This window comes from Carica papaya, chromosome 2 (genome assembly GCF_054855325.1).
Source record: "Carica papaya isolate Zhongbai chromosome 2, ASM5485532v1, whole genome shotgun sequence".
NCBI classification, from domain to species: Eukaryota; Viridiplantae; Streptophyta; class Magnoliopsida; order Brassicales; family Caricaceae; genus Carica; species Carica papaya.
Window position 1 is genome coordinate 14,294,257 of NC_142310.1, and position 9,650 is coordinate 14,303,906.

The 9,650-nt window shown below is 33.4% G+C and overlaps 1 long non-coding RNA gene across 2 annotated transcripts; it reads right to left on the reverse strand.

The window, feature by feature from the left end:
* Positions 1 to 1,939: 1,939 nt before the first annotated feature.
* LOC148268791 (uncharacterized) lies at positions 1,940 to 7,076 on the reverse strand. 2 transcript variants are annotated; one of them, XR_015816719.1, is made up of 3 exons: positions 6,701 to 7,076; positions 6,529 to 6,618; positions 1,940 to 2,200 (listed from the first exon to the last, which is right to left on the reverse strand). It is a non-coding gene; the product is annotated as an uncharacterized LOC148268791 (long non-coding RNA). The 2 variants fall into 2 exon arrangements; XR_015816718.1 differs by lacking the exon at positions 6,529 to 6,618.
* Positions 7,077 to 9,650: the final 2,574 nt, after the last annotated feature.

Here is a 9,650-nt window from a genome sequence, read left to right on the forward strand (position 1 = left end):
AGAATGCCCAGGGGAAGGATCCCGCCTGCGCAAGCACTGTACTGTGCACACGACATGTTTACGCAACGCGCAAGTTGCGGTTGGTGCACAATAGGCCAACACGTAGCGCCTTGCACGTTGTAGGCTTGCGTGTATGGCAGGCTAGGGCAGCGGGCATTGCCTCAGGCAGTGCGTGCCGCCCCCTTGGGCATCGCATGTTGTCTTCAGATGGTGTGCGCAGTCAGTTGGGCGCCTCACCACCGCCGTTACTTGAGAGACGTGTCACTATCATTTGGGTGGCATGCCTCCTATTTTTACGCCATTGTCACATCGCATCATCCGTCCATCTGTCACATCCGTCAATCATCACATCTCACCTTCCCCATTGACTTTCTCTCTCCTCATCAGATTTTTTCATTTGGCATAAATCTGCCAGTCCCCATTTTCTATAAATAAGTACCCTCCCTTCACCATTTCCTCATCACTTTCATTTCCATTCTTCCATCCTCCAAGAGCTTTAGAGAGAGCGGGAGTGATCTAGAGAGAGAATAAGATGAGGAAAAGAGGAAAAGGCATAGGAAAAATATCGAGGTTTCGGTAAAGAATTTAGGATTTACTTTTATACATCTTAAGGAGCATTTCTAGACAAAATTAACAAAGTTAAACAAAAATTTGCATGATTATTTTATATGCTTAAGTAAAATGAGTTACGTTGTTAATTACAAGTTTTATGAACATTATGAATTGATTATCTTCGCATGTGAAATTTAAACGATTAAATGCTTGAGGTAAATATTGATATACAATGCAAATGACAGTTGAAAAATAATTAAGCATGAAATAATGTATAGACATGAGAAATATGTATTGGTATTGGCATGCATAATTTATAAAGTGGTTAAGTCAGGTAGGTTGAACTATAGGTGGAGGCAAGGCAGGAGGAAGGGCAACTCTAGTTCGTTTATTAGGGTGGCTATTTACTAGGTCAGGCAATCTCCTCCTAAGTTGTTGGGGTTGTTGTTAGGTACGGACTCGGGAAATGCATTGGTGCTTGGCTGAGATGAGATCTTTGACCAACTGGCATGTTCAAGCACCTTCGCATATGATATGGGTCTCATTATCACGATCCAGTCATAGATGTCAGCACGAAGACCCTTTAAAAACTTCCTAACTTTTCAACCTTCAAGGGTGACAATTAAAGGGGAAAATCTAGATAGTTAAACAAAATAGGCTGCATACTGGGCAACCGTCAGACCTCCTTGGAGGAGGTCTTGAAATTCCTCCTCTTTCTTTTCCTGAACATAGGCAGGGAATAAGTTTTCAAATAATACATCCATGAAAACTTCTCAGGTGGTAGGGGTAGGTAGGACTTTTTTTTTAAGTCGCCACCAATGTTCTGCTTCACCCTTTAACATGAAAGCTGCAAGGGGAACTTTTTGTTCCTCGATCAGGTCTAGGATAGAGAAGAGTTTCTCTATCTGTAAGATACAGACTTCGGCTACTAAGGGATCAAGGCCACCTTCAAAATATAGGGGGTTAAGTTTTCTAAACTCCGCTATGTTATGGGAAAAGGACCTCTTGGTGGTTTGGTATTCGGGGGCAGGAGGTGGAAAATGGTTGGTTTGATTTTTTCCTATTGCTACAGTTAATCCTTGGATAGCTCGAAAGAGTTCGATAAATTCAGCCCCGATCGGGTGATCCGGAACTTAGGTCACTTAGTATGCTCTACAGATGGTCTTCCTCGTGTCATTCCTACAAAAGAAAGGAGGACAAGAGTTGATGGTCTAGTTTTTAAAAGATGACTCATTTTTCCTAGGTACTCTAAAGGGTTTTTCTACTTAAGGCCTCAGTGTAAGGGATTTGATCCACAATTATTCTGCAATGATACCATCTGTGACATTCCAAATGCTAATTAAGGCAAATGGGTGTAAGATACAGATACAGAATAATGAGTGCATGATAAAATTGTATGCAGCGGAACAAATTAATACAAATCTCTTACAAATATATATATGAGTTCCAATTACATACATATAACTAAGGCCTGAAGTGGCATAAAATACAAAAAAAAATAAAACACAAAGGAATGCCACTTATTTCACTATGTTATTGGACTCATCATAGTACGGAAATAAGCATGCATTTAAATTTTGTGGATCCACGGCATCCTCATAGACTTCCAATGGTAGGTCAGCCTGCGGTTCCTCATTTTCTTCCTCATCTGGGAGGGGAGGGGCATGGAATGAGTGAGTTCCATATGCTCAGTAAAGAAAACATTATTAAATTAATATAGTAAGGTTTTAAAGATGAATTATTCTAATTTAAAAGCATACCGATTGGTCATCTCATAGACCTATCTTAAATTATGAAAATAGTTTGTTTATAAAGAAAATAGTACGTTAATATAAACAATCAAACATACATCATGCCAGATATAGAGAAAATCAAATAAATCATGAAATGCTTAGATTTTCATGTCATACTTCGCGAATTAGTTACAACTTTCATCTCTGAAGGTAGATACAGATTTCTAACTACTCAAGTAGAATGACCAAATCAGATACAGATACGGTAATTTGCTCAGGCACATTTTTGGTTGACCAAATCATGGTACAATCTACGACCATGGCCATACCAACCATAGTGGTCCTATAAGATATCTACAGTCACGACAGTACTTAGTCAAGGGTGACCCCTAACAGATATTCGCATTACCACTCTTGTCAGAGGGTACGTCGTCATCCACTGGGAGCGACCCTCTTATGTCTCTCCAGACTAGATGGGGGAGGGAGAAACAGATACCTCGAAAGGGGTTAGGGGAACAGATACCTCTCAGAGATAAAAATTTTAATGAGACACTTGAAGCATTATGCATGTCATTACATATATATACTTCAGACCATTCATGCTTTATTCCACTTTCTTTTTTTTTTGTTTCTTTTATTTTTCAAGGTAACAATACCAACTTCATATTATTTTTTAGTACATACAAATCATCAAGTGTCTATAAATCACATAGTATGCTTAAAAACAAGAACAATTCGACTTAACTGAACTATAACACAAAAGCACACAAAATAGACAAATTCACAATCATCATGTTTAATAATTTTAGTTTATTTTAAAATATCCCTTAAGATGTCAAAAGAAATACTAAATTCCTTACAAAAACCTTGATGTTTTTCATTCACTGTTCCTCTTTTCTTTCGCTCCTTCTCCCACTAGATCACTTTCTCTCTCTTTCTCTCTCTCTAAGTCTTGAAAAATAAAAGAATGGAAGTGTGGGGAAGAATGGGGTGGGAGGACCTATTTATAGAAATTTAGAACCACCGGATTCGCACCAAGTGATAAAAATCTGATGAAGAGAGGAGAAAAAGATGCTTGGCACAAAAACGAGGGAGGAGGGCTTCCTCTGCCGGTGGTGGTGGCGCACTGCCCAAGGCAGCAGTGGCCCGGCCGGTGCACTGCAAGCTAGCCTGCTGTCGCACAGGACTCCTGCTGCGTACGCAGGGCCTAAGCGCACTAGGTGCTGCGCGCGTAGGCCCCAGGCACACAAGGCCAATCTGCGCAAGCCTGCTGTGTGGACGGCGCGCGCATTGTGTGTGGTGCCTGTCCGCACATGAGATGATGTATGGATGGCCCGCTTGCGCATGACAAGACACGCGCAGGACCTGGCCCCATGCCCCATGCCCTGTGCATGTCCCATGCCTGCTATCCACCCGTGCGTGCCCGCACAATCTGCAGTATCCCGAGCAGGCAATTCTGCTTCCCCACAAGATTTCTTCTATTTCGCCGTTTTTCTAAATTTTTCCAAATTTTTTAAATAAAATTAAATAATAATAATTAAAATAAAATAAAATAAAATAAAAATAAAATAATTAAAAATCAACTAGATTTAGGAATTACGATAAATAATATGCGTAGTAAATTAAGTGAGTTTAATGTGGCCAAAGGCCCGAATAAGTAGGGTTTTTCAAAATAATTAAGTTCAACAATGGGTGGGGTGTTACAGATTTGGACCGTCGGATCAACTTAGAAGCAAAATCGTCTTTTCATGTCCAAGATGCAATTTTAGCCGTCGAATCTGGATTCCTCGGATCGTAGCCATAAGATCTAGGGTTTCATTAAAGGTATTTTAGTCTTTTCACATTTGTGAAATCATTGTCATTGGATCATATCTCTGTTTGATCTAGACTGTTTGCTCGATTTGTGATATGGGTCGTTTGATCGGCTTAGAACAAATACATTCATGTTATAAACATTTATTTACTAAATATTAAATGTAATTTGGAAGAATTTAGGGCTGAAAATATTCTTGTTTGGTAATTAAAATGGCGTAACATTCTTTTTACTATCTCACGAAGCTTATGTAGGTCATATATAAAAGGCAAGTATATATATAAACTTCTAAGGAGAGTAATTTCTATAATGAGAGGTCCTTTCTTGTTGGTTTGCCTTTCTCAAGCAAATGAATACCAATGAAGATGATTTATATTCAAATAAGAAAGAGCATTTAGAAATATTAGAAGTAAAAGAGAGGACAAAAGGCGTTTAGGAACAATTATGTGGAAATAGTGAAATTGCTTATTTTAGCCAAAAAGAAGGTACAAAGAGGGAAGATGTACAATAATTTGAGTGCTCCTGAAGATCCTAGTTAGATAAATCATACAAGGAGTCAATGTTTCTTATGCATTGAGTTATTAATTAATTAAACTTAAAGATAAATTTATTATATCCACTATTTTATAATCATAGATTCTCTAAATCTTATGGACAAAATTTGCATTAGTATTTCCACATGAGTTTGTGTAATCTTCATGTGCTTGTAATAAACCCATATGGAAATAAGAACTTAGAGATACGGATTTATGTGTTGGCCTTATTTTTATCAAGTTCATTTTTTTAATTAGATAGCATGATGATGATGATTGTGTGGAGCTTGAAAAAGGAAGTAACATGTTTACTTGATTGAGAGATTGATCAAAGGAAACTATTCAAAAAGAATGATAAAAATAAAATGTTTGTGGGTTACGAATAAATCATTTTTGAACCTCATAGAATCATCTTTTTACAAGCTACAATAGAGACCGTTGAAAGGAAGATGTTTTCGAGGACAATGAGATAATATGTTATAAATTACGTTCCTTCTTAATATTTATTTCGATGTACTTAAACCTCATTTCCCTCCTTTGATTTGAAATTTGTATAAATGAAAAATTAAATGTAAATGATCACTATCACAAACCTACACTATAGAAAAGAGATTGATAAATATGTAAGCAAAATAAATTTACTCATTTAGTCTACGCCATTTGGTAGGTACCACTCGCCTTCATACTTTGTACAATTTACTCATTTAGTCTACGCCATTTGGTAGGTACCTCACGCCTTCATACTTTGTACACTATAGAAAAGAGATTTATAAATATGTAAGCAAAATAAATTTACTCATTTAGTCTACGCCATTTGGTAGGTACCTCACGCCTTCATACTTTGTACAATTTTAAACTTTAAATCTCTTACTTCGATTATTATATGTTTTAGTGTCTGATTTGAATTTTAATATGATGGACGATAATTTTAAATTTTTAGAGTTTTTATTTTGGAGTGATAGGTTAAAGTAATACAAATTTATTAAATCTACATTAGATCTTATATAAGTTTTGTTATTTATAGAATTTTAGTTAGGTTTGGGTTTTCCAAAAATTTTCCTATATCCTACTTATTGTCATCCATACCACAAACCTAAACAAAATTGAAATCTACATGCAAAAGAGAAATAATGTTAAAAGCTAAGCCCATCTTATCTTAATAATGTTAAAATCTCACCTTCATAACTGAGCTATTTGGGTATAATTACTAATTTGTCGTTTTTTTAAAAAAGTATTAAGTTAATTCTTAAACTATTTTAGTATTGTCCAAATTTAGAAAAAAAATAACAATAAATTTAATTGATGATAATCACTCAACTAAAAATGACGAATTTAGGTCCCTTTCGAGAGGAGGAAGCCCAAACCATTTTGTTAACAACAAACTAGAGCATCTTTGCTTAAATTCCCTTCAACGAATTGTTATTTTCTAGATCATTTCGATGTTTTCTAAAATAATTAAAGCACAAAAAAAAACTTTTAGTAAACACTTTAAACCATTTCAATATTTTTTAAATCATTATTATTTTCACCATATTAAGTGAATTAATTAACTTATATAATTTTATATGAAAATACATATAGACTTGGAAAAAAAGAAAAATACAGAAAGAAAAAGAAAACATTATTAGGGGATGGGAAACACACATCAGTGCAGAATGCAGATCTTTTATCAATTACAGATAAAATATTAATTATAAATAAAATATTATTTTCACTATAAAATATCAATTACAAATAGAATATGAATATTAATTATTAATAAATATTAAATAAAGTGTTTATTTAAAATTATTGTAGAAGTTAAGATTAATACCATAGATAACAAATGGGAAAAAAAATTGATGTATATATATATATAAATACAATATATATGAAAAAGAGGTTTAAACGGGGTTACCTTAACTCCGACAGAGTTCCAGCTTAATTTAGAGCCTTTTTCTCCCAAAAATTTGGCAGAGTTCCGGTATTGTTTTAAGCTATTTCTATCCTAAAAAATATCCCTCACAACATGTAGAAACTAACTTTTAAAGTTCAATAGAAATATAATACAATTGATGGAGAGAACTTACCCTAAGCTCGCAGGTTCCCTTGTGCTGGTTATGAGCTTTCTTCCTCTTTTTATCTCTTTTCTTTTGGTTTCTTCCTTCCTCTCCCTTCTTCTCACAATTTAGGCAGAGTTTCCTCAAGGAAAAACTCCCAAATTCCTTCAAATTCCCCCACTTCTCTTAAGTAGGCTTCTTTTTTCTCTCTTTTTCTTCTATTCTCTCTCTCTCTTCTTTCTCTTTCTAACTTTGCTCTCCTTTACTCCAGAATGCATTTCCCATCTCTCCACCTCTATTCATAGGGGTGGAAAGCCCAATGGGTCGGCCAAGTGGGGTTTAGGTGGCAAATGGTGAGGTTGCCACCTCAATCCCTCAAGCTTATCCATTTTTCTCTCTTTTTCCCTCTTCCTTCATCCTTAAGTAATTTTAGAGTATTCCATCCTTATTCAAACACCACATACATCCTTATCCTCCTTTTATAAGCTTCTATACCAGATTTGGGCCTTATTCAAGTTATTTTCGACCGCCTTAGGCCCACTTACACCTATAAGGCCCAAAATTGTCGTTCATGTACATGCCTTCATTTCAAAACTCCATAACTTGCTCAATTCTTAATATTTTTGGGAAAGCGTATGCTTCATGTGTTCCTGAAGAAGGCCTCAATCACATGGGTTTTTTGTGGGCTTCATTCAGGTCCATTTGACTCACCTATGGCCTAATAAATCCTAAACGGTCAAAACTATCTTCTATATGCATGCCTCTTGGGTTTGGCCTCATTTCTCCCAAAGTTTCTTCTATGGACATTTTTCTTTTCCTACACACTTCTTCCTTAATGTCTTGGCTATTCCCCAATCACATTTGAGCCTCAAATGTTGTGTTGTTTGGTTTCGGTATATAAATGAACCCAAAAGGGTCAATTAGAGTTTCTTAGATAATTTCCTCCCTCACATGAGGGATTTCTCTCTCAATTCTTCACCCAACTATTTTATTATACTCCCAAAGTATTTTTTTTTGCTTTTTATGATATTTTTCTAGTCTTGAGAAGCATTCTTGGCTTTAGAAAACTCGGTTTCTTCTATTAAGAGAAAAATTCTTCTTAAGGGATTTCGGCTCTCTGAATCTCATCGTTTTCATTCTGTTTGGCTTAAAACTTGGTATGTGAACTTAAATTATAATTCTAATCACATGCACGTATACAATCATACATATCATATACTCGAGGCAAACTTAGGGGAGAGTTAGGTTATCACATATATGATCTTTTGTTTGATTTTCTTTAATACGATTATAAGCTTATTTGCATATGATTTATTTTAAAAAAATATTTTAAATATAGTTAATCTACACCATACATTTTATCTAGTATTACTATTCCCTATCCATATATAAATAGTTGTATACAACTGTAAAACCAAATTTACAAATATGAATGTATAAAGCTTCAAAATTAAGATATAGAAGTTAATCTCTATTTACTATGTATTTATTCCCATCTTTTTTTTTACCTTTTTTTAATTAAATAATAAAATTCTAAGTAAATGTTAAAAAACAAAAATATTTTTTAATTAACAATAAAATTAATTTTTAACTGAATGCTAAAAAAGCCCAAGGTTAGGCCCAGTCGGTTAACTTTGCTTTGTCCAATATTTATTTTTCAAAAGTTGGAATCAACCTGCCTGAGTGTATAATGAATAGGCCCATTAGTTATATTGTTTTTGCTAAAGGCTCAATTTTTATATGTTGAGTGGCTAATTTTTGAAACAATATTGAAATTATGTATATTGGTTTATTTTCTAGGTAATTTTGAATTTTATCATTATAACGTTTAAATAGTTTTATTATTTTCTAATTCTTTTAGAAAACATTTCAAGCAAATTTTAGTTTGTTCCTTCATTCGTTCTATCACATTAAATATATTTATAAATTATATTTAATTTGTACTTTATATATTTTCACATTTTTGTATTTCATATATTATATATTGTCAATTATCTATGTATTATATCCATGATACTTAAAAGATCCTAAAGAATCACATATTTATTTTTGTCTTGTTAGATAATTTAATGGACCTAATTAACTATTATATATATAGTTAAATCGACTATTTCAAGTAAGATGCACTACAGGGAGGATACTTTAAAAAAGATGATTCCTCAAGTTGTTGTAGGGGACTTCTTAATTAGTACATATATATATACATATAATATACATGTCCAAATTGCTTTCTTATACCTTTTTGAAGAAGACATAAGTAACGTTTCAAAATAAAACTTTTAGATGCACGTTATTAATGTAATGAAGTGTGCTTCTTGACGAGTTTAGAAGTAACTTTTAGGTTTATGATAATTAGTCAAGAAATGGTAATCATAATAAAATATGGTAATAAAAGTTCACATTCTTAGATATATACTGCTTGCCATATGTTAGCAAATTAATAATTTTTTAATTGAAAAGAGAATAAATAATCTTCTCATTTTTTTGAGAATTTTGTCACCTTTTTTGTTAACTTTTTTGTTAGTAATATCAATCACATCATTTTACTTTTATTATACATATTCATCAGTTTATATTACATCTTTTATATAATAATGAACAATGCGAACTTTGAACTTCATAAAATAACCAAATTGTATAAAACAATAACAAAAACCATAGAGAATGAGACATATCATGTTTCAAAAAAACTTATAAGTTTAAATTGCAAGAAAAATTTATTGATTTGACATTGATACAGTTAAAACACAAACAACATACCAGATGGAAGGAAATGATGAAGGTTAAAAGATTTAACAGACTAGGCCTTTAGTATAAAATTTCCTCCATCTTGATTTTTGTAAGTTGATCTTGGAGACAGACATGCAAAGAAGATTTTAAAGACTTTTGTTTGTTGTCATTCTTTTCTGCAAATTCTTTAAACTAGAAAAACCAATCATATTAATAATGCATTGGTAATAGAATATTTTCTTGGTGTATA